General features: G+C 42.0%; 1 long non-coding RNA gene across 1 annotated transcript in view; it reads right to left on the reverse strand.

Annotated features, from left to right (window-relative positions):
• The window catches only part of LOC128644493 (uncharacterized), a 151562-nt gene extending 128366 nt beyond the window's left edge, over positions 1 to 23196 (reverse strand). The window contains exon 1 of the long non-coding RNA XR_008399988.1: positions 22829 to 23196. This is a non-coding gene — a long non-coding RNA (uncharacterized LOC128644493). The remainder of the gene's footprint in view (positions 1 to 22828) is intronic.
• Between the last annotated feature and the right edge of the window lie 1784 nt (positions 23197 to 24980).

A 24980-nucleotide genomic window follows, 5' to 3' on the forward strand; every position in this document is an offset into this window, starting at 1 on the left:
ATTACCTGTCATGTAGTGCTACAGATACTACCTAGGTATCTCTATAGCACACAATATTATACATTAGCAAGAGCACTAGATAACAGCACTATTACCTGTCATGTAGTGCTACAGATACTACCTAGGTATCTCTATAACACACAATATTATACATTAGCAAGAGCACTAGATAACAGCACTATTACCTGTCATGTAGTGCTACAGATGCTACCTAGGTATCTCTATAACACAATATTATACATTAGCAAGAGCACTAGATAACAGCACTATTACCTGTCATGTAGTGCTACAGATACTACCTAGGTTTCTCTATAACACAATATTATACATTAGCAAAAGCACTAGATAACAGCACTATTACCTGTCATGTAGTGCTACAGATACTACCTAGGTATCTCTATAACACATAATATTATACATTAGCAAGAGCACTAGATAACAGCACTATTGCCTGTCATGTAGTGCTACAGATACTACCTAGGTATCTCTATAACACATAATATTATACATTAGCAAGAGCACTAGATAACAGCACTATTACCTGTCATGTAGTGCTACAGATACTACCTAGGTATCTCTATAACACACAATATTATACATTAGCAAGAGCACTAGATAACAGCACTATTACCTGTCATGTAGTGCTACAGATACAACCTAGGTATATCTATAACACAATATTATACATTAGCAAGATCACTATATAACAGCACTATTACCTGTCATGTAGTGCTACAGATACTACCTAGGTATCTCTATAACACACAATATTATACATTAGCAAGAGCACTAGATAACAGCACTATTACCTGTCATGTAGTGCTACAGATACTACCTAGGTATCTCTATAACACACAATATTATACATTAGCAAGATCACTAGATAACAGCACTATTACCTGTCATGTAGTGCTACAGATACTACCTAGGTATATCTATAACACAATATTATACATTAGCAAGAGCACTAGATAACAGCACTATTACCTGTAATGTAGTGCTACAGATACTACCTAGGTATCTCTATAACACAATATTATACATCAGCAAGAGCAGTAGATAACAGCACTATTACCTGTCATGTAGTGCTACAGATACTACCTAGGTATCTGTATAACACACAATATTATACATTAGCAAGAGCACTAGATAACAGCACTATTACCTGTCATGTAGTGCTACAGATGCTACCTAGGTATCTCTATAACACACAGTATTATACATTAGCAAGATCACTAGATAACAGCAATATTACCTGTCATGTAGTGCTACAGATACTACCTAGGTATCTCTATAACACAATATTATACATTAGCAAGAGCACTAGATAACAGCACAGCACTATTACCTGTCATGTAGCGCTACAGATACTACCTAGGTATCTCTATAACACAATATTATACATCAGCAAGAGCAGTAGATAACAGCACTATTACCTGTCATGTAGTGCTACAGATGCTACCTAGGTATCTCTATAACACACAGTATTATACATTAGCAAGATCACTAGATAACAGCAATATTACCTGTCATGTAGTGCTACAGATACTACCTAGGTATCTCTATAACACAATATTATACATTAGCAAGAGCACTAGATAACAGCACTATTACCTGTCATGTAGTGCTACAGATACTACCTAGGTATCTCTATAACACACAATATTATACATTAGCAAGAGTACTAGATAACAGCATTATTACCTCTCATGTAGTGCTACAGATACTACCTAGGTATCTCTATAACACAGTATTATACATTAGCAAGAGCACTAGATAACAGCACTATTACCTGTCATGTAGTGCTACAGATACTACCTAGGTATCTCTATAACACACAATATTATACATTAGCAAGATCACTAGATAACAGCACTATTACCTGTCATGTAGTGCTACAGATCATATCTAGGTATCTCTATAACACACAATATTATACATTAGCAAGAGCACTAGATAACAGCACTATTACCTGTCATGTAGTGCTACAGATACTACCTAGGTATCTCTATAACACATAATATTATACATTAGCAAGATCACTAGATAACAGCACTATTACCTGTCATGTAGTGCTACAGATACTACCTAGGTATCTCTATAACACACAATATTATACATTAGCAAGAGCACTAGATAACAGCACTGTTACGGTTACCCTTAGTCTCGCTGAGAGATGGACCGCTTAGTAGCCTGGATCCCTATTGCTAAAGAGGGGAGAAGCTGCTTTCCATAGTATTCTATATGAGTCTCGCAAATATAGAATAATCTCCCTTAGCTGCAGTACAGCTAGGATACCCTTCTGCCCACAAAAACGAGTCAACGCTGCGATTGAGGGTCAAACAAGAACTCAGGACTGGGATGCCCAGCCTGCTTTTTATTAAGGTTACATGCACACAGGGCACTCCCAGGGGGAGAGGGGGGGAAGCACAAAATCCCCCATCACACATTTAGATAGAGAGCACTGTCCTTTGACAGGCCACAATAGGATTACAGTACTTAAGATAACAAGTTTACAAGTTCATCTTATCAATTAGCAGTCTGGCTCCAGAGGTGATTAGACAATAGTTTCTAAAAGCTGAAAAAAAAGAGTTAACTCTTTATGAAATGATACTGGTTACTGTTTTCTTGGAGCCCTTCTTAGGCGCTGGCTTGCTGGTTCAGGCATTGCTGCTGGGAAATAAGCTCTTCACAACAAAATAACTAATGCTTCTGTAACAGTGCTCCCTTTCTGTGGAACACTCTGGCAGACACGGTCTGACCCCTTTTCGGGGCAGACTAAGGCTGTCCAGACCGCTGGTTATGCGGGGCTGAGGTCGGTTTGTCTGGACAACCCGTCGGCGTTGCCATTCTGTTTCCCAGGTCTGTAAGTAATGGTGAAATTGAAGGGTTGCAACGATAAGCTCCAACGTAATAGCCTGCCGTTATCTCCAGAGACCCGGTTCAGCCACACCAACGGGTTATGGTCGGTGACCAGAGTGAACTCCTGACCATATAAATAGGGAGTCAATTTCTTTAATGCCCACACCAAAGCCAAACACTCCTTTTCGACCGCTGCATAGCTGACTTCGCGGGGCAGGAGCTTCCGGCTGATGTAGGCAACTGGATGCTCCCCTCCATCTTCGCCTACTTGGCTGAGGACGGCTCCCAGCCCGAACATGGAAGCATCTGTATGGACGATAAAACGTTTGTTAAGGGCTGGGGCCGCCAGGACAGGAGCGTTAATTAGAGCATTTTTGAGAGCCTGGAAAGCCGTTTCACAGTGGGGAGACCACAGGACCTGTCGAGGTAAGTTCTTCTTGGTCAAGTCAGTCAGGGGTTTGGCAAGTGTGCTGTAGTCTGGTACGAACCGTCTATAGTACCCTGCCGTGCCCAGGAAGGCTAGGACCTGAGTCTTAGTGATGGGGGTGGGCCAATTGGCGACAGCTTCTATTTTGGCCGGCTCTGGTCGCTGCTTTCCACACCCCACCCGGTGACCCAGGTACTGTACCTCGGCCATCCCAAAGTGGCATTTCTCTGGCTTCAGAGTCAGGCCAGCAGCCCGGATCTGATCCAGAACCATTCCCACATGAGCTAAGTGGTCCTCCCAGGACTCACTGTGGATCGCTATGTCGTCCAGGTAGGCGCAAGCAAAACTCTGGAAGCCATCCAGGAGCCTATCCACCAAGCGCTGGAATGTAGCTGGGGCATTCTTCATCCCAAACGGCATTACCCTAAACTGATATAAGCCGAATGGGGTGACGAATGCCGACTTGGGGATAGCCTCCGGGGCCAGGGGAATCTGCCAGTAACCTTTGCAGAGGTCAATAGTGGTCAGGTAATTTCCCCTGGCTATACGATCGAGTAGCTCGTCTACCCTGGGCATAGGGTAAGCGTCCGTCACGGTATTTTCATTGAGCCTCCGATAGTCTACGCAGAACCGGGTGGTCCCATCTTTCTTGGGCACCAAGACAACTGGGGAGGCCCAGGGACTATCGGAGGGCTCAATTACCCTGAGCTGGAGCATCTCATCGATCTCCTTCTTCATTCCTGTCCTAACTGCTTCGGGGATTCGGTACGGAGCCTGGCGCAAGGGAGCTTGTCCCGGAGTATCTACCTGGTGGGTGGTTAAAGTAGTGTACCCTGGCTTCGGAGAGAAGGTGAGGTGTTTGGACTGGAGGAGTTGGTTGAGCTGCTCCCTTTCAGTGGGGCTAAGTCGGTCCCCTATCTGAACCTGTGCCACTATACCTGTGGGGAGGCTTTTTTCTAATAGGTCTGGAATGGGTAAACTGTCGGGGTCTTCCTGAGGGGAACAACATACGGCCGTCACGTTCTCTGGTCGCTCAAAATATTCCTTGAGCATGTTTACATGGAATGTCTTTCTAAGATTGTTGTCGTGGCAGCTAGCTATCACATAAGTGGTGTCTCCCCTTTTCTCTACGATCTGGTAGGGACCCTGCCAGGACGCCTGCAATTTGTCTGTCTTCACCGGCTTAAGTACTAACACCTTTTGTCCTATGGTGAAGATTCTCTTTCGGGCCCCCCGATCATACCATACTTTCTGTCTTCTCTGGGCCAACTGGAGATTAGCCCGCACGGATTTGGCTAATTGCTCCATTCGGTCCCTGAGTTCCAGCACGTATGGCACAATGGGGACACCGTCAGCCTCCATCTCTCCCTCCCAGTGCTCCCGGATCAGGTTTAGGGGTCCCCGTACCTTTCTTCCGTAGAGCAACTCGAAGGGAGAGAACCCTGTCGTTTCCTGGGGCACCTCCCGATAAGCAAATAGGAGGTGCGGCAGGAAGCGTTCCCAGTCTCGGTATTCCTGAGTGAACGTCTTGAGCATTTGCTTGAGGGTCCCATTGAACCTCTCACACAGCCCGTTCGTCTGGGGGTGGTATGGGGAGCTCAGGAGGGACTTAATTTTGCAAACCTGCCAGAGTTGTTGGGTCAATTCAGCCGTAAATTGGGTGCCTCGGTCGGATAGGATTTCTTTTGGAAATCCTACCCGGGAGAACACCTGTACTAGTGCATTCGCTACCGTATCCGCTTGTATGTTGGATAGGGCGACAGCCTCTGGGTACCTGGTAGCGTAGTCCACTACGGTAAGAATGTATCGCTTACCGGAGGGACTAGGGGTAGCCAGTGGTCCCACTAGGTCAATAGCAACCCGGCTGAAGGGTTCCTCTACAATGGGCATATTTACTAGCTGGGCTTTAGGGTGATCGCCTCGCCTTCCTACTCGTTGACACACATCGCAGGTGTTACAGTAAGTTCTAACGTCAGCGTGCACCCCTGGCCAAAAGAACGTGTGAGTAATGCGGTGTAGGGTACGGGTAACGGCTAGGTGGCCTGCTAAGGGGATGTCGTGGCCTATTTTGAGGATTTCTTGGCGGTATTTGTGGGGCACTACCAGCTGTCGCCTACGCTGTCCCCTTTTCTCTGTCCAGCGGTATAGTTTCCCTTTTTCCCATAAGAATGTTTCGTTATCTGCCCCGCCCCCTCCGGTCTCTGCTCGTTCCCGGTACTTTTGTAAGGTCGGGTCAGTCTTAGACTCTGCCTCGAAAGCATCTGGGGTGTCCCAGGGTATGGGGCCTAACCTGTCAGGCAAGGTCGGGGTAGGTCTTACCTGTGTCTCCCGCACTGGTGAGAGCTCTCGCTCCATCCGGGCTTGGGCCCGTGTAGTCACTGGGTCCGCCTCGTTGTTGCATACTGGAGCATAGGCAGAAGTCATGGGGCCCAAATCGTTGCCCAGTAGTACTTCGGCAGGTAAATTATCCATTAGGCCCACGTTCACAGCCCCCTTTCCCGCTCCCCAATCAAGATGCACTTTAGCTGTTGGAATTTTGTACACATCCCCCCCCGCCACTCTAACGGCCACAGTCTGTCCGGATCGCTTGTGCTCTGGCACCAAATGACTCTGTACCAGCGTGATAGTAGCCCCTGTGTCTCGCAATCCCTCGGTAGATCGCCCCTCGAGCCATACCCTCTGCCGATGGTGCTGGCGGTTATCTGAGGCAGCATATACAGGGTCTGCCTCGTGAAGCGGCCCCACATATCCCTCCATAGGGGCCTCTTGGTTAACACAGAGGGCCCGGGCCGGACGATAGGACCCAGAGGGGTAATTGTAATTCCTGGGTGTCTGGTGCGTATTAAGGGGGCAGCTAGCCATGAAATGCCCTGGTTGCTTGCATCGGTGGCAAGTCGGTCTGGGACGCTCAGAGCTGTTATTGGGTGGTCCTGAGTGTCGGACGGGCCCTGTGGGCACCGGGGCTCGGAATTCAGCACGAGGGGGTGCACGGTAAACCTCTCTGGGTTCGACCCGTGCTGGAGCTCGGTAGTTCATGGGTTCGTGAAGACGGGAGTCATAATGTTCATCGGCCAATTTGGCTGCTTCTTCTAAGGTAGAAGGCCGCCTGTCTCGCAGCCATTCCTTCCCTTGCTGTTCCATGCCATTATAAAAATGTTCTAAGAGAAACAATTGTAAAATTTCCTCCCCAGTCACCGCTTTACATCCGCTCAGCCAGTGATTTGCCGCTCTCCGCATTCGGTGCGCCCATTCCATATGGGTATCGTTAGGCTTCTTTTCCGTGCCCCGAAACTGTCGGCGATACGTGTCCGGAGTTACAGCGTACCGTCGCAACAGTGTCTCCTTAACTAGCTCATACTGTGTCACTTCCTCAGCACCCAGAGTACGAAAGGCTTCCAGGGCTCGCCCGGATAGTTTCCCAGACAATATCGTGAGCCACTCTCTGTTGGGAATCTGGTGCAGGGCACATTGCCTTTCGAAGTCCGCCAAATATTCATCAATCCCTGTCTCGCTCTCTAGGAAGGGTCGAAATGCCGCATAGGGTATCTTGGGCCTCCCAGCATTTTCGACAGGGATGATTACCTGCGGGGCTTCAGCATTGCGGTGTGCGTTCGCTAGGTTGAGTTCGTGGGCTCGAGTCTCTCGTATATCCTCGTCCGCCTCCGCCATCAACTGCTGTACCAATTCCATGGAGGGGTTCGGCCCGTATAATGAGAGCCTTTCCCGAACAATCCTGGTTTTTTCGTCACTAATCGTGGTCGGTGTTTCCGCCATTGTGAAGCTCTGATCCAGTTCGGTCAATTCTGCGATCAGCTCTCTCCTCGGCCGGTTGCTGGCGTACCCCCCTCTGCTTTCAAGTAAATCCTTTAGGGTTGTACGCTTCAATTTTTCGTAAGCGCTCTCCATCCGTTCTGTACCTCTCCTAGGAAATCCAGGAAAATCCCGCCGCTGCCGCCAAATGTTACGGTTACCCTTAGTCTCGCTGAGAGATGGACCGCTTAGTAGCCTGGATCCCTATTGCTAAAGAGGGGAGAAGCTGCTTTCCATAGTATTCTATATGAGTCTCGCAAATATAGAATAATCTCCCTTAGCTGCAGTACAGCTAGGATACCCTTCTGCCCACAAAAACGAGTCAACGCTGCGATTGAGGGTCAAACAAGAACTCAGGACTGGGATGCCCAGCCTGCTTTTTATTAAGGTTACATGCACACAGGGCACTCCCAGGGGGAGAGGGGGGGAAGCACAAAATCCCCCATCACACATTTAGATAGAGAGCACTGTCCTTTGACAGGCCACAATAGGATTACAGTACTTAAGATAACAAGTTTACAAGTTCATCTTATCAATTAGCAGTCTGGCTCCAGAGGTGATTAGACAATAGTTTCTAAAAGCTGAAAAAAAAGAGTTAACTCTTTATGAAATGATACTGGTTACTGTTTTCTTGGAGCCCTTCTTAGGCGCTGGCTTGCTGGTTCAGGCATTGCTGCTGGGAAATAAGCTCTTCACAACAAAATAACTAATGCTTCTGTAACAAGCACTATTACCTGTCATGTAGTGCTACAGATACTACCTAGGTATCTCTATAACACACAATATTATACATTAGCAAGAACACTAGATAACAGCACTATTACCTGTCATGTAGTGCTACAGATACTACCTAGGTATCTCTATAACACATAATATTATACATTAGCAAGATCACTAGATAACAGCACTATTACCTGTCATGTAGTGCTACAGATACTACCTAGGTATCTCTATAACACACAATATTATACATTAGCAAGAGCACTAGATAACAGCACTATTACCTGTCATGTAGTGCTACAGATACTACCTAGGTATCTCTATAACACAATATTATACATTAGCAAGAGCACTAGATAACAGCACTATTACCTGTCATGTAGTGCTACAGATGGTACCTAGGTATCTCTATAACACACAATATTATACATTAGCAAGAGCACTAGATAACAGCACTATTACCTGTCATGTAGTGCTACAGATACTACCTAGGTATTTCTATAACACACAATATTATACATTAGCAAGAGCACTAGATAACAGCACTATTACCTGTCATGTAGTGCTACAGATGCTACCTAGGTATCTCTATAACACATAATATTATACATTTGCAAGAGCACTAGATAACAGCACTATTACCTGTCATGTAGTGCTACAGATACTACCTAGGTATTTCTATAACACACAATATTATACATTAGCAAGAGCACTAGATAACAGCACTATTACCTGTCATGTAGTGCTACAGATGCTACCTAGGTATCTCTATAACACATAATATTATACATTAGCAAGAGCACTAGATAACAGCACTATTACCTGTCATGTAGTGCTACAGATGCTACCTAGGTATCTCTATAACACACAATATTATACATTAGCAAGAGCACTAGATAACAGCACTATTACCTGTCATGTAGTGCTACAGATGCTACCTAGGTATCTCTATAACACATAATATTATATATTTGCAAGAGCACTAGATAACAGCACTATTACCTGTCATAGAAACATAGAAACATAGATATTGACGGCAGATAAGAGCCATAGGCCCAGCAAGTCTGCCAGACCTTACCTAACAGTATAAACTTATCTAGTTCGTAGGATAGCCTTATGCTTGTCCCATGCATTTTTAAAGTCCCCCACAGTGTTTGTTGCTACTACCTCTTGAGGAAGTTTATTCCATACATCAATCACTCTTTCTGTAAAGAAGTGCTTCCTCAAATTACTCCTGAAACTACTACCCTTTAGCTTGAGCTCATGACCCCTTGTTCTTGAATTTTCCATTTTATGTAAAATACCCACAGCCTCAGTTTTACTAAACCCTTTAATGTACTTGAAAGTTGCTATCATATCACCTCTTTCCCTTCTCTCCTCTAAGCTATACATATTTAGGTCATTGAGCCTATCCTGGTAAGTTTTATTTTTTAGACCATGTACCATTTTGGTAGCCCTCCTTTGCACAGATTCAAGTTTGTTAATATCCTTCTGAAGATATGGTCTCCAGAACTGCACACAATACTCAAGATGAGGCCTAACTAATGATCTATAAAGTGGCATAAGAACCTTACTATTTCTGCTGCAAATACCTCTACCAATACATCCAAGCATTCTGCTAGCCTTACTTGCTGCCTTACTACATTGTTTACTAAGTTTTAAATCATCTGAAATAATAATTCCCAAGTCCTGTTCCTCGTCTGTAACAGTCAGTAAAGTGTCATTGAGTCTGTAATTAACATTTGGATTTTTCTTCCCTAAATGCATTATTTTACACTTTGCTGTGTTAAACTTTAGATCCCAGTCGTTTGTCCAATTCTCCAATTGTTGTATATCACTTCTCATTTTGTCTACCCCCCCTGGAACATCCACTCTGTTGCAAATTTTTGTATCATCTGCAAAGAGACATACTTTCCCCTGTAGCCCTTTTCTGATATCGCAGATAAATATGTTAAACAAAACAGGCCCCAGAACTGACCCCTGAGGAACACCACTAGTAACAGCCCCCTCTGCTGAATGAACTCCATTTACTAAGACACTTTGTTTTCTGTCCTTAAGCCAGCATTCCACCCAGTTCACAATTTTTGAATCTAGACCAAGGAGATACAGTTTGTGAATTAGTTTATTGTGTGGGACGGTGTCAAATGCTTTGCTGAAATCTAGATATGCTACATCAACTGCTCCACCCTTGTCTAATACTTTTGTTACATAATCAAAGAAGTCAATTAGATTAGTCTGACATGATCTCCCTGAAGTAAAACCATGCTGATTTTGGTCCTCTAAATTGTTTGTCTTTATGTAAGTCATAATTCTTTCTTTTAAGAGGCTTTCCATTAATTTCCCTACTACTGAAGTTAAACTAACTGGCCTGTAGTTGCCAGATTCTTCTCTACTGCCCTTTATATGAAGAGGTATTACATTTGCTATTCTCCAATCATCTGGGACAGCTCCTGTTAATAGTGACTGATTAAACAGATCAGTTAATGGGACAGTTAGCACTGATCGTAGTGCTACAGATACTACCTAGGTATCTCTATAACACAATATTATACATTAGCAAAAGCACTAGAGGGCAGCACTATTTCCTGACATTTAGTTCCTCAGGCATGTGCACGCTACCTACCTAGGTATCTCTTTAACAAAGAATATCATGAGAATGAAACAAATTTGATAATAGAAGTAAATTGGAAACATTTTAAAAATTGTATTCTCTGTCTGAATCATGAAAGACATTTTTTGGGTTTAATGTCCCTTTTGTAATATGAGAATCATTTGTTTCAATCCTCTCAGGCTTGGTGATAACGTACGCAGCGTTTAGCCGGTCCCCCGGTCTGAGTAGACTTAAAGTCTTCACTAACTAGGGTCGCACCATATAGGTATTAACCCCTGAGGAAGTCTGCTCGTCTTAAGCAGATGAAACGCGTGGAGCATTTTACGGACTACATGGGCAATTGAAGCTATAATGGACAGCTGTCTCCCACCGCCACATCAGTGCCTGGACAAGCAGCGAACATCCCCTATCCGTAAGAGACTGTTTTCCTAAATGGCCATAGGTGGTAATGTGTGATTGAAGTGATGTCTAGGCTGCCAGCTGTGCATGTCTTTGTTTTTAACCCTATAAGTGCAATGTTAGCCGGGCTGTGCTTCTATTACCTTGTATCGGGTTGCTCTGTGTGTGTTTTATGTTTTCCAGACTAAAGGCTGTAATTAAAGCAAAAGGTAACAAAATACTGACACAAGGGGGTGATCCTTTTTCCAACTCAGTGATTCTGTTTTTGAATTGTCTTTATTTTAGCCTGACATGTTGGTGTTGTAATTACAATTGGATAAACAAAAAAGAAAATTTATGCTTACCTGATACATTTATTTCTTTTTTAAGACACAATGAGTCCACGGATCATCTTAATTACTAATGGGATATTTACCTCCTGGTTAGCAGGATTAGTTAAAGAGCACCACAGCAGAGTTGTTAAATAGCTCCTCCCTTACCTCCCACTCCAGTCATTCGACCGAAGATAGGAAGAGAAAGAAAAAGGCAAGGTGCAGAGGTGTCTGAAGTTTATAATAACCCACAACCTGTCTAAAAACAGGACGGGCCGTGGACTCATTGTGTCAAAAAAGAAATAACTTTATCAGGTAAGCATAAATTTTCATTTCTTTTTTAAGACACAATGAGTCCACAGATCGTCTTAATTACTAATGGGATTCAATACCCAAGCTAGAGTACACAGATGATACGGGAGGGACAAGACAGGGAACCTCAACGGAAGGCGCTGCTTGAAGAACCTTTCTCCCAAAAACAGCCTCAGCCGAGGCAAAAGTGTCAAATTTGTATTACTTTGAAAAAGTGTGAAGAGAGGACCAAGTTGCAGCCTTGCAAATCTGTTCCACAGAAGCTTCATTTTTGAAGGCCCATGAGGAAGCAACATTTGAAGACCTCACTGCAACAACAATACTACAGACTCTCTGCAAACATACATTTTAAAGATCCATTTCTGCAAACATTTGAAGACTAGTGATGTCGCGAACTGTTCTCCGGAGAACAGTTCCCGGCGATCTTAGCTTGTTCGTGTTCTACCGCGGCGGGCGAACATATGCGGTGTTCGATCCGCCCCTATTCGTCATCATTGAGGAAACTTTGACCCTGTATCTCACAGTCTGCAGACACATTTCAGCCAATCAGCAGCAGACACACCCTCCCAGACCCTCCCTGCTCCTGGGCAGCAGCCATTTTAGATTCATTACGATCCAGCATTCTTAGTGAGAGGAGGTTTAGTGCTGCTGCTGGTGATTTTATAGGGAAATAGATAGCTAGGCTAGTGTATTCAGTGTCCACTACAGTCCTGAAGGACTCATCTGATCTCTGCTGTAAGGACAGCACCCCAAAAAGCCCTTTTTAGGGCTAGAACTTCAGTGGGGGTTTTTTTTTTTTTTTTTGTAATTTTATTTGCATTTGCCTGCCTGTCAGCCTGTGTGTGAGGCTCACAGCATATACTGTGATTAATTCTTCTGTGCCATCTGGTGTAACATTAGTGTAAATTTAAAAAAAAAAAAAAAATTTACATCATTTTGCTAGTGTAATCTAATTTCATTTTCCATCAGGCCTGTGTGTCAGGCCCACAGCATATACTGTAATTAATTGCTCTGTGCCACCACTTATATCTGGTTAACATTATTGTAAATTTAAAAAAAAAACTTTTACATTAGTTTGCTAGTGTAATCTAATTTCATTTTCCATCAGGCCTGTGTGTCAGGCCCACAGCATATACTGTGCCTAATTGCTCTGTTTTCCACCACTTAGTCAGGTAGCGTCCTCTCTGCCCTGCAGCTCTTTCTTGGCAGGTATCGTCCCCTCTGCCTGTCTGCTTCTAGGCAGGAATAAATCCCCCTGCCAGGCTGCTTCTTAGCAGGAATAGATCCCTCTGCCTCCAAATAGTGGGACCAGGGCTATCGTGGCTGAGATCGGGGTCAAGCCAGCGGCTGTATCTCCCCCAGCTGTGCTGGTCTCAGTGGGCTCCCAGGCAGGTAGCATCCCCTCTGCCTGTCTGCTTCTAGGCAGGAATAGATCCCTCTGCCTCACTGCACACTTCCAGCAGGTAGTGTGCCCTCTGGTTTCTTCTAGGCAGGAATAGATCCCTCTGCCTTTCTGCTCCTTTCAGGCAGGCCAGCTCTTTGCATAGAGGCCCACAGACTCTGTAACAGATCTCTCTTTCAGGGAGAGGTGCAGCCAGAATGCAGGGTCAGAACCTCTGCAACTGGTATACTTGATTGTGTGGAAGGAAGTAACCTTACCATGGGTCTCAAACGCATGTTTTATTGTTATACTCTGTCAGGGAAATTATATAACTATCAATCGTATCAATCAAATATATATTGCATCTATTGATCTCTGTAATTCGTATCGATCAAATGTATATTGCATCTTTTGATCTATGTAATTCGTATCTATCAAATGTATATTGCATCTATTGATCTATGTAATTCGTATCTATCAAATGTATATTGCATCTATTGATCTATGTAATTCGTATCTATCAAATGTATATTGCATATATTGATCTATGTAATTCGTATCTATCAAATGTATATTGCATCTATTGATCTATGTAATTCGTATCTATCAAATGTATATTGCATCTTTTGATCTATGTAATTCGTATCTATCAAATGTATATTGCATCTTTTGATCTATGTAATTCGTATCTATCAAATGTATATTGCATCTATTGATCCATGTAATTCGTATCTATCAAATGTAAATTGCATCTTTTCATCTATGTAATTCGTATCTATCAAAAGTATATTGCATATATTGATCTATGTAATCTATGTATCTATCTATCAAATCTATCGATCTCATGGTTGTGCAAATGGACTGTTTGCGGTTGTTTGTGGTGCGTTAAACGGGGAGTTTGGTCTGTCACTGTGAAGCGGGCGTAACCCTTACACTACCTGATCGATACAACATCATACCTGATGTTTTAAAGCACGTTATTCCAAACAATTTGGGAATGTTAGGTGATTTAGGCCCTTTATGGCTTAAAACCAGACTCTGCATCAACTATTTAATTTTCCATGGGAGTTTTGCCATGGATCCCCCTCCGGCATGCCACAGTCCAGTCCCCTTGAAACAACTTTTCCATCACTATTGTGGCCAGAAAGAGTCCCTATGGGTTTTAAAATTCGCCTGCCCATTGAAGTCAATGGCGGATCGCCCGGTTCACCGGTTCGCGGACATTTGCGGAAGTTCGCATTTGCCGTTCGCTAACGCAAAATTTTAGGTTCGCGACATCACTATTGAAGACCTCACTGCAACAACAATCCTACAGACTCTCTGCAAAAATATGCCTAGATTTAGAGTTTTGTCGGTAAAGACCCGCGTAGCTAACGCAGATTTTTTTCCTACCGCTGCTCCCAAACAATGCTGGTATTTAGAGTTGTCTGAAGGGCTGTGTTAGGCTCCAAAAAGGGTGCGTTGAGCCGAATTTACCGCCACTTCAACCCTCAATACCAGCATTGCTTACGGTAGCGGTAAGCTGGAAAAACGTGCTCGTGCAAGGAAACAATGGGGCAGTTTGGACTGAAAAAAACCTAACACCTGCAGAAAAGCAGCGTTAAGCTCCCAACGCAGCCCCATTGTTTCCTACGGGGAAACAGTTTCTAAGTCTGCACCTAACACCCTAACATGTACCCCGAGTCTAAACACTCCTAACCTTACACTTATTAACCCCTAATCTGCCGCCCCTGCTATCGCTGACCCCTGCTGTATATTATTAACTCCTAATCTTCCGCTCCGTACACCGCCGCAAGCTACATTATCCCTATGAACCCCTAATCTGCTGCCCCTAACATCGCCGACACCTACATAATATTTATTATATATTTTAACCCCTAATCTGCCCCCCCCAGCCAATCGGAATTAAAGTAGGAAAAATCTGATTGGCTGATTGAATCAGCCAATCAGATTCAAGTTCAATCTGATTGGATGATCCAATCAGCCGATCAGATTGAGCTCGCATTCTATTGGCTGTTCCGATCAGCCAATAGAATGCGAGCTCAATCTGATTGGCTGATTGGATCAGCCAATCGGATTGAACTTGAATCTGATTTTTTTTTGTAACTTAGATCTTTTTTTATTTTTTGTACTTTAGTTAGTGTATTTATTTGTATTTATTTGTAGGTATTTGTATTTAATTTATTTATTGATAGTGTAGTGTTAGGTTTAATTGTAGATAATTGTAGGTAGTTTATTTAATTAATTTATTGATAGTGTAGTGTTAGGTTTAATTGTAACTTAGGTTAGTATTTATTTTACAGGTACTTTTGTAATTATTTTAACTAGGTAGCTATTAAATAGTTCTTAACTATTTAATAGCTATTGTACCTGGTTAAAATAAAGACAAAGTTGCCTGTAAAATAAATATAAATCCTAAAATAGCTACAATATAATTATAATTTATATTGTAGCTATATTAGGGTTTATTTTGAGAGTATTGAGAGTTGGCGGTAAATATATTCTACGCTCCCTTTTTGGAGCCTAACGCAGCCCTTCTGTGAACTCTAAATACCAGCGGTATTTAAAAGGTGCGGGGGGAAAAAAGCACACGTAGCTAACGCACCCCTTTGGCCGCAGAACTCTAAATCTAGCGGATATATTTTAAAGATCTATTTCTGCAAACATTTGAAGACCTCACTGCAAACATACATTTTAAAGATCCATTTCTGCAAACAACCATTTGAAGACCTCACTGCAACAACAATCCTACAGACTCTCTGCAAACATACGGCCAGATTTAGAGTTTTGTTTTGTAACGACCCGCGTAGCTAACGCTGGATTTTTTCCCCCCGCAACTTTTAAATACCGCTGGTATTTAGAGTTCACAGAAGGGCTGTGTTAGGCTCCAAAAAGGGAGCATAGAGCATAATTTACCGCCACTGCAACTCTCAATACCAGCGGTGCTTACGGACGCGGCCAGCTTCAAAAACGTGCTCGTGCACGATTCCCCCATAGGAAACAATGGGGCCGTTTGAGCTGGAAAAAAAACCTAACACCTGCAAAAAAGCAGCGTTCATCTCCTTACGCAGCCCCATTGTTTCCTCAGGGAAAACACTTCCTAAGTCTGCACCTAACACCCTAACATGTACCCCGAGTCTAAACACCCCTAATCTTACACTTATTAACCTCTAATCTGCCGCCCCCGCTATCGCTGACCCCTGCATATTTTTTAACCCCTAATCTGCCGCTCCGTACACCGCCGCCACCTACGTTATCCCTATGTACCCCTAATCTGCTGCCCCTAACACCGCCGACCCCTATATTATATTTATTAACCACTAATCTGCCGCCCCCAATGTCGCCGCTACCTACCTACACTTATTAACCCCTAATCTGTTGACCGGACCTCACCACTACTATAATAAAGTTATTAACCCCTAAAGCTAAGTCTAACCCTAACCCTAACACCCCCCTAAGTTAAATATAATTTTTATCTAACGAAATAAACTATTTCTTATTAAATAAATTATTCCTATTTAAAGCTAAATACTTACCTGTAAAATAAACCCTAATATAGCTACAATATAATGAATAATTATATTGTAGCTATTTTAGAATTAATATTTATTTTACAGGCAACTTTGTATTTATTTTAACTAGGTACAATAGCTATTAAATAGTTAATAACTATTTAATAGCTACCTAGTTAAAATAATTACCAAATTACCTGTAAAATAAATCCTAACCTAAGTTACAATTAAACCTAACACTACACTATCAATAAATTAATTAAATAAAATACCTACAATTATCTACAATTAAACCTAACACTACACTATCAATAAATTAATTACATAAAATACCTACAAATAAATACAATTAAATAAACTAACTAAAGTACAAAAAATAAAAAAGAACTAAGTTACAAAAAATAAAAAAATAATTTACAAACATTAGAAAAATATTACAACAATTTTAAGCTAATTACACCTACTCTAAGCCCCCTAATAAAATAACAAAGCCCACCAAAATAAAAATATTCCCTACCCTATTCTAAAATAAAAATAGAAAAGCTCTTTTACCTTACCAGCCCTTAAAAGGGCCTTTTGCGGGGCATGCCCCAAAAAATTCTGCTCTTTTGCCTGAAAAAAACCCATACAATACCCCCCCAACATTACAACCCACCACCCGCATACCCCTAATCTAACCCAAACCCCCCTTAAATAAACCTAACACTAAGCCCCTGAAGATCTTCCTACCTTATCTTCACCACGCCGGGTATCACTGATCGGTCCAGAAGAGCCTCCGAAGTATTCATCCAAGCCCAAGCGGGGGCTGAAGAGATCCATCATCGGGCTGAAGAGGTCCATCATCGGGCTGAAGAGGTCCATCATCGGGCTGAAGTCTTCATCCTATCCGGGCAGAAGAGGACACCCGGACTGGTAGACATCTTCATCCAAGCCGCATCTTCTATCTTCATCCATCCGGAGCGGAGCCATCTTCTTCCAGCTGACGCGGATCCATCCTCTTCTACCGACGCCTACTCGCCGAATGACGGTTCCTTTAAATGACGTCATCCAAGATGGCGTCCCTCGAATTCCGATTGGCTGATAGGATTCTATCAGCCAATCGGAATTAAGGTAGGAAAATTCTGATTGTCTGATTCCATCAGCCAATCAGAATTTTCCTACCTTAATTCCGATTGGCTGATAGAATCCTATCAGCCAATCGGAATTCGAGGGACGCCATCTTGGATGACGTCATTTAAAGGAACCGTCATTCGGCGAGTATCCCGGTATCGGTAGAAGAGGATGGATCCGCGTCAGCTGGAAGAAGATGGCTCCGCTCCGGATGGATGAAGATAGAAGATGCGGCTTGGATGAAGATGTCTACCGGTCCGGGTGTCCTCTTCTGCCCGGATAGGATGAAGACTTCAGCCCGATGATGGACCTCTTCTGCCCAATGATGGACCTCTTCAGCCCGATGATGGACTTCTTCAGCCCCCGCTTGGGCTTGGATGAAGACTTCGGAGGCTCTTCTGGACCGATCGGTGATACCCGGCGTGGTGAAGATAAGGTAGGAAGATCTTCAGGGGCTTAGTGTTAGGTTTATTTAAGGGGGGTTTGGGTTAGATTAGGCGTATGTGGGTGGTGGGTTGTAATGTTGGGGGGGTATTGTATGGTTTTTTTCAGGCAAAAGAGCAGAATTTTTTGGGGCATGCCCCGCAAAAGGCCCTTTTAAGGGCTGGTAAGGTAAAAGAGCTTTTCTATTTTTATTTTAGAATAGGGTAGGGAATTTTTTTATTTTGGTGGGCTTTGTTATTTTATTAGGGGGCTTAGAGAAGGTGTAATTAGCTTAAAATTGTTGTAATATTTTTCTAATGTTTGTAAATTATTTTTTTATTTTTTTGTAACTTAGTTCTTTTTTATTTTTTGTACTTTAGTTAGTTTATTTCATTGTATTTATTTGTAGGTATTGTATTTAATTTATTTATTGATAGTGTAGTGTTAGGTTTAATTGTAGATAATTGTAGGTAGTTTATTTAATTTATTTATTGATAGTGTAGTGTTAGGTTTAATTGTAACTTAGGTTAGGATTTATTTTACAGGTAATTTTGTAATTATTTTAACTAGGTAGCTATTAAATAGTTCTTAACTATTTAATAGCTATTGTACCTGGTTAAAATAAATACAAAGTTGCCTGTAAAATAAATATAAATCCTAAAATAGCTACAAAATAATTATAATTTATATTGTAGCTATATTAGGGTTTATTTTACAGGTAAGTATATAGCTTTAAATAGGAATCATTTATTTAATAAGAGTTAATTTATTTCGTTAGATAAAAATTATATTTAACTTAGGGGGGTGTTAGTGTTAGGGTTAGACTTAGCTTTAGGGGTTAATAAATTTATTATAGTAGCGGTGAGGTCCGGTCGGCAGATTAGGGGTTAATACTTGAAGTTAGGTGTCGGCGATGTTAGGGAGGGCAGATTAGGGGTTAATAAAATTTATTATAGGGTTACTGAGGCGGGAGTGCGGCGGATTAGGGGTTAATAACTTTATTATAGTAGCGGTGAGGTCCGGTCAGCAGAATAGGGGTTAATAATTGTAGGTAGGTAGCGGCGACGTTGGGGGGGGCAGATTAGGGGTTAATAAATATAATATAGGGGTCGGCGGTGTTAGGGGCAGCAGATTAGGGGTACATAGGGATAACGTAGGTGGCGGCGATGTGCGGTCGGCAGATTAGGGGTTAAAAATTTTTATTAGAGTGGCGGCGGTGTGGGGGGCCTCGGTTTAGGGGTGCATAGGTAGTTTATGGGTGTTAGTGTACTTTAGAGCACAGTAGTTAAGAGCTTTATGAACCGGCGTTAGCCCAGAAAGCTCTTAACTCCTGGCTTTTCTCTGCGGCTGGAGTTTTGTCGTTAGATTTCTAACGCTCACTTCAGCCAAGACTCTAAATACCGGCATTAGAAAGATCCCATTGAAAAGATAGGATACGCAATTGGCGTAGGGGGATCTGCGGTATGGAAAAGTCACGGCTTGAAAGTGAGCGTTAGACCCTTTCCTGACTGACTCTAAATACCAGCCGTAGCCCAAAACCACGCCAAACTCTAAATCTAGCCGATATATTTTAGAGATCCATTTCTGCAAACATTTGAAGACCTCACTGCAACAACAATCCTACAGACTCTCTGCAAACATACATTTTAAAGATCCATTTCTGCAAACATTTGAAGACCTCACTGCAACAACAATCCTACAGACTCTCTGCAAACATACATTTTAAAGATCCATCTCTGCAAACAAATATTTGAAGACCTCACTGCAACAACAATCCTACAGACTCTCTGCAAACATACGGCTAGATTTAGAGTTTTGTCGGTAAAGACCCGCGTAGCTAACTCTGCTTTTTTTCCCAACGCACCTTTCCAACAACGCTGGTATTGAGAGTTGTCTAAGGGGCTGCGTTAGGCTCAAAAAAGGGTGCGTTGAGCCTAACTTAGCTCCACTTCAACCCTCAATACCAGCGTTGCTTACGGTAGCGGTAAGCTGGGAAAACGTGCTTGTGCACGATATCCCCATAGGAAACAATGGGTCATTTTGGGCTTAAAAAAACCTAACATCTGCAAAAAAGCAGCGTTCAGCTCCTAACGCAGCCCCATTGTTTGCTATGGGGAAACACTCTCTAAGTCTGCACCTAACACCCTAACATGAACCCCGAGTCTAAACACCCCTAACCTTACACTTATTAACCCCTAATCTGCCGCCCCCGCTATCGCTGACCCCTGCATTTTATTATTAACCCCTAATCTGCCGCTCCGGACACCGCCGCAACCTACATTATCCCTATAAACCCCTAATCTGCTGCCCCTAACATCGCCGACCCCTATATTATATTTATTAACCCCTAATCTGCCCCCCCAACGTTGCCACTACCTAACTACACTTATTAACCCCTAATCTGCCGACCGGACCTCGCTGCCACTATAATAAATGTTTTAACCCCTAAACCGCCACACTCCCGCCTCGCAAACACTATAATAAATTGTATTAACCCCTAATCTGCCCTCCCTAACATCGCCGCCACCTACCTACAATTATTAACCCCTAATCTCCCGCCCGCAACGTCGCCGCTACTATAATAAAGTTCTTAACCCCTAAACCTAACTCTAACCCTACCACCCCCCTAACATAAATATAATTTATATTAAACTAAATAATATTCATAAAATTAACTAAATTATTCCTATTTAAAACTAAATACTTAGCTATCAAATAAACTCTAATATAGCTACAATATAACTAATAATTACATTGTAGCTATTTTAGGATTTATATTTATTTTACAGGCAACTTTGTATTTATTTTAACTAGGTACAATAGCTATTAAATAGTTAAGAACTATTTAATAGCTACCTAGTTAAAATAAGTACAAAATTACCTGTAAAATAAATCCTAACCTAAGTTACAATTAAACCTAACACTACACTACCATTAAATTAAATAAATTACCTACAATTACCTTAAATAAAATACAATAAAATAAACTATTCTATAATACAAAAAACAAACAAACACTAAATTACAAAAAATAAAAAAGGTAGCTATTAAATAGTTAATAACTATTTAATAACTATTGTACCTAGTTAAAATAAATACAAAGTTGCCTGTAAAATAAATATAAATCCTAAAATAGCTACAATATAATTATTCGTTATATTGTAGCTATATTAGGGTTTATTTTACAGGTAAGTATTTAGTTTTAAATAGGAATACTTTAGTTAATAAGATTTAATTTATTTCATTATAAAATTATATTTAACTTAGGGGGATGTTAGGGTTAGGGTTAGACTTAGCTTTAGGGGTTAATAAATTTATTAGAGTAGCGGCGAGGTCCGGTCGGCAGATTAGGGGTTAATACTTGAAGTTAGATGGCAGCGATGTTGGGGGGGCAGATTAAGGGTTAATACTATTTATTAAAGGGTTTGCGAGGCGGGAGTGCGGCAGTTTAGGGGTTTATAACTTTATTAGAGTAGCGGCGAGGTCCGGTCAGCAGATTAGGGGTTAATCAGTGTAGTTAGGTGGCGGCGACGCTGGGGGGGGGCAGATTAGGGGTTAATAAATATTATGTAGGTGTCGACGATGTTAGGGGCAGCAGATTAGGGGTTCATAGGTATAATGTAGGTGGCGGCGGTGTCCAGTCGGCAGATTAGGGGTTAAAATTTTTTATTAGAGTGGCGGCGATGTGGGGGGGCCTCGGTTTAGGGGTTCATAGGTAGTTTATGGGTGTTAGTGTACTTTAGAGCACAGTAGTTAAGAGCTTTATATTCCGGCATTAGCCCATAAAGCTCTTAACTACTGACTTTTTTTGGCGGTAGGAGTCTAGTCGGTAGAGGGTCTACCGCTCACTTCAGCCAAGACTCTACATACCAGCGTTAGGAAGATCCCATTGAAAAGATAGGATACACAATTGGCGTAAGGGGATCTGCGGTATGGAAAAGTCGTGGCTTGAAAGTGAGCGTTAGACCCTTTCCTGCCTGACTCTAAATACCAGCGGCCAGCCAAAAGCAGCGTTAGGACCCCTTAACGCTGCTTTTGACGGCTAACGCCAAACTCTAAATCTAGGCGTATGTTTGCAGAGAGTCTGTAGGATTGTTGTTGCAGTGAGGTCTTCAAATGTTTGCAGAAATGGATCTTTAAAATGCATGTTTGCAGAGAGTCTGTAGGATTGTTGTTGCAGTGAGGTCTTCAAATGTTTGTTTGCAGAAATTGATCTGTAAAATGTATCGGCTAGATACGCCAATTGCGTATCCTATCTTTTCAATGGGATCTGCCTAACGCTTGTATTTGGAGTCTTGGGAGAAGTGAGCGGTAGACCCTTTACCGACAAGACTCCTAACGCCAAAAAAAGTCAGTAGTTAAGAGCTTTATGGGCTAACGCCGGTATATAAAGCTCCTAACTACTGTGCTCTAAAGTACACTAACACCCATAAACTACCTATGTACCCCTAAGCCGAGGCCCCCTCCACATCGCCGCCACTCTAATAAAAAATTTTAACCCCTAATTTTCCGACCGGACAACGCCGCCACCCTGTAAACCCCTAATCTGCTGCCCCTAACATCGCTGACCCTATATTATATTTATTAACCCCTAATCTGCCCCCCCCCAACGTCGCCGCTACCTAACTACACTTATTAACCCCTAATCGGCCGACCGGACCTCGCCGCTACTATAATAAATGTATTAACCCCTAAACCGCCACACTCCCGCCTCGCAAACACTATAATAAATTGTATTAACCCCTAATCTGCCCTCCCTAACATCGCCGCCACCTACCTAAATTATTAACCCCTAATCTCCCACCCGCACTGTCGCCGCTACTATAATAAAGTTATTAACCCCTAAACCTAACTCTAACCCTAACACCCCTATTCTGTTTTCATTTACTGTTTTGCAAGATGACTGCCCAATGCCTTATGATGTAAAGTTAAACATGCAATCCAACTTACAGTTTAGTAGAATCCAGCAGAGTAGCTTAACTCAGACAAATTCCACAGCAGAGATTTATGAATCCTTCATGCTTTATTGTTGCAAAACAAGAATTCTGAGGTTCCAGAAGTGGTAATTGCCAGGTAAAAAGAATTTGCCTCTACAAAGCTATTAGCAGAGAGTTCTAGCAAACTTACACATTGAAAGTGAAACTAATTTACACACACAAGTGAAACAAAATGGAGGCAGGAAGTGACCTCAAAAAGGTCAGAGGTAGAACAGAGAATATACATTAAATTGAATACAATAATAAAACATAACACTAGAGGGAGCACAAGAACTAAAATAGCATTTAAAGATGTACATATGAATATATGGACAGAACAACCCCCCTAACATAAATATAATTTAAATTAAACTAAATAATATTCATAAAATTAACTAAATTATTCCTATTTAAAACTGAATACTTACCTATCAAATAAACCCTAATATAGCTACAATATAACTAATAATTACATTGTAGCTATTTTAGGATTTATATTTATTTTACAGGCAACTTTGTATTTATTTTAACTAGGTACAATAGCTATTAAATAGTTAAGAACTATTTAATAGCTACCTAGTTAAAATAAGTACAAAATTACCTGTAAAATAAATCCTAACCTAAGTTACAATTAAACCTAACACTACACTACCATTAAATTAAATAAATTACCTACAATTACCTTAAATAAAATACAATAAAATAAACCATTCTATAATACAAAAAACAAACAAACACTAAATTACAAAAAATAAAAAAGAATTACAAGCAGTTTAAACTAATTACACCTAATCTAAGCCCCCTAATAAAATAAAAAAGCCCCCCAAAATAAAAAATTCCCTACCCTATTCTAAAATACAAAAGTAATCAGCTCTTTTACCAGCCCTTAAAAGGGCTTTTTGCGGGGCATTTCCCCAAAGTAATCAGCTTTTGCATGAAAATAAAAATAAAATACCCCCCCAACATTACAACCAACCACCCACATACCCCTACTCTAACCCACCCAAACCCCCCTTAAAAAAACCTATCACTAACCCCCTGAAGATCTCCCTACCTTGAGTCGTCTTCACCCAGCCGAGCCGAATTCTTCATCCAAGCGGAGCAAGAAGATGTCCTCCATCAGGTAGAAGTCTTGATCCAAGCGGCAAAGAGGAGGTCCTCCATCCGGGCGAAATCTTGATCCAAACGGCAAAGAAGAGGCCTTCCATCCGAGGCGATGTCTTCTTCCAAGCGGCATCTTCTATCTTCTTTCTTCCGGATCCATCTTCATCTCGCCGACGCGGAACATCCTCCTTCCCCGACGGACTAACGATGAATGAAGGTTATGAATTGTATTGAACTCGCATTCTATTGGCTGATCGGAACAGCCAATAGAATGCGAGTTCAATACGATTGGCTGATTGGATCAGCCAATCGGATTGAAGTTCAATCTGATTGGCTGATCCAATCAGCCAATAATATTTTTCCTACCTTAATTCTGATTGGCTGATAGAATTCTATCAGCCAATCGGAATTGAAGGGACGCCATCTTGGATGACGTCCCTTAAAGGAACCTTCATTCGTCGTTAGTCCGTTGGGGAAGGAGGATGTTCCGCGTCGGCGGGATGAAGATGGATCTCGAAGAAAGAAGATAGAAGATGCCGCTTGGTAGAAGACATTGCCCGGATGGAGGACCTCTTCTTTGCCGCTTGGATCAAGACTTCTACCGGATGGAGGACATCTTCTTGCTCCGCCTGGATGAAGAATTCGGCTCGGCTGGGTGAAGACGACTCAAGGCAGGGAGATCTTCAGGGGGTTAGTGATAGGTTTTTTTAAGGGGGGTTTGGGTGGGTAAGAGTAGGGGTATGTGGGTGGTGGGTTGTAATGTTGGGGGGGGTATTGTATTTTTATTTTCATGCAAAAGAGCTGATTACTTTGGGGAAAGGCCCCGCAAAAAGCCCTTTTAAGGGCTGGTAAAAGAGCTGATTACTTTTGTATTTTAGAATAGGGTAGGGATTTTTTTTATTTTGGGGGGCTTTTTTATTTTATTAGGGGGCTTAGATTAGGTGTAATTAGTTTAAACTGCTTGTAATTCTTTTTTATTTTTTGTAATTTAGTGTTTGTTTGTTTTTTGTATTATAGAATAG

The sequence above is a fragment of the Bombina bombina genome, unplaced genomic scaffold (genome assembly GCF_027579735.1).
Source record: "Bombina bombina isolate aBomBom1 unplaced genomic scaffold, aBomBom1.pri scaffold_608, whole genome shotgun sequence".
Taxonomy (NCBI): domain Eukaryota; kingdom Metazoa; phylum Chordata; class Amphibia; order Anura; family Bombinatoridae; genus Bombina; species Bombina bombina.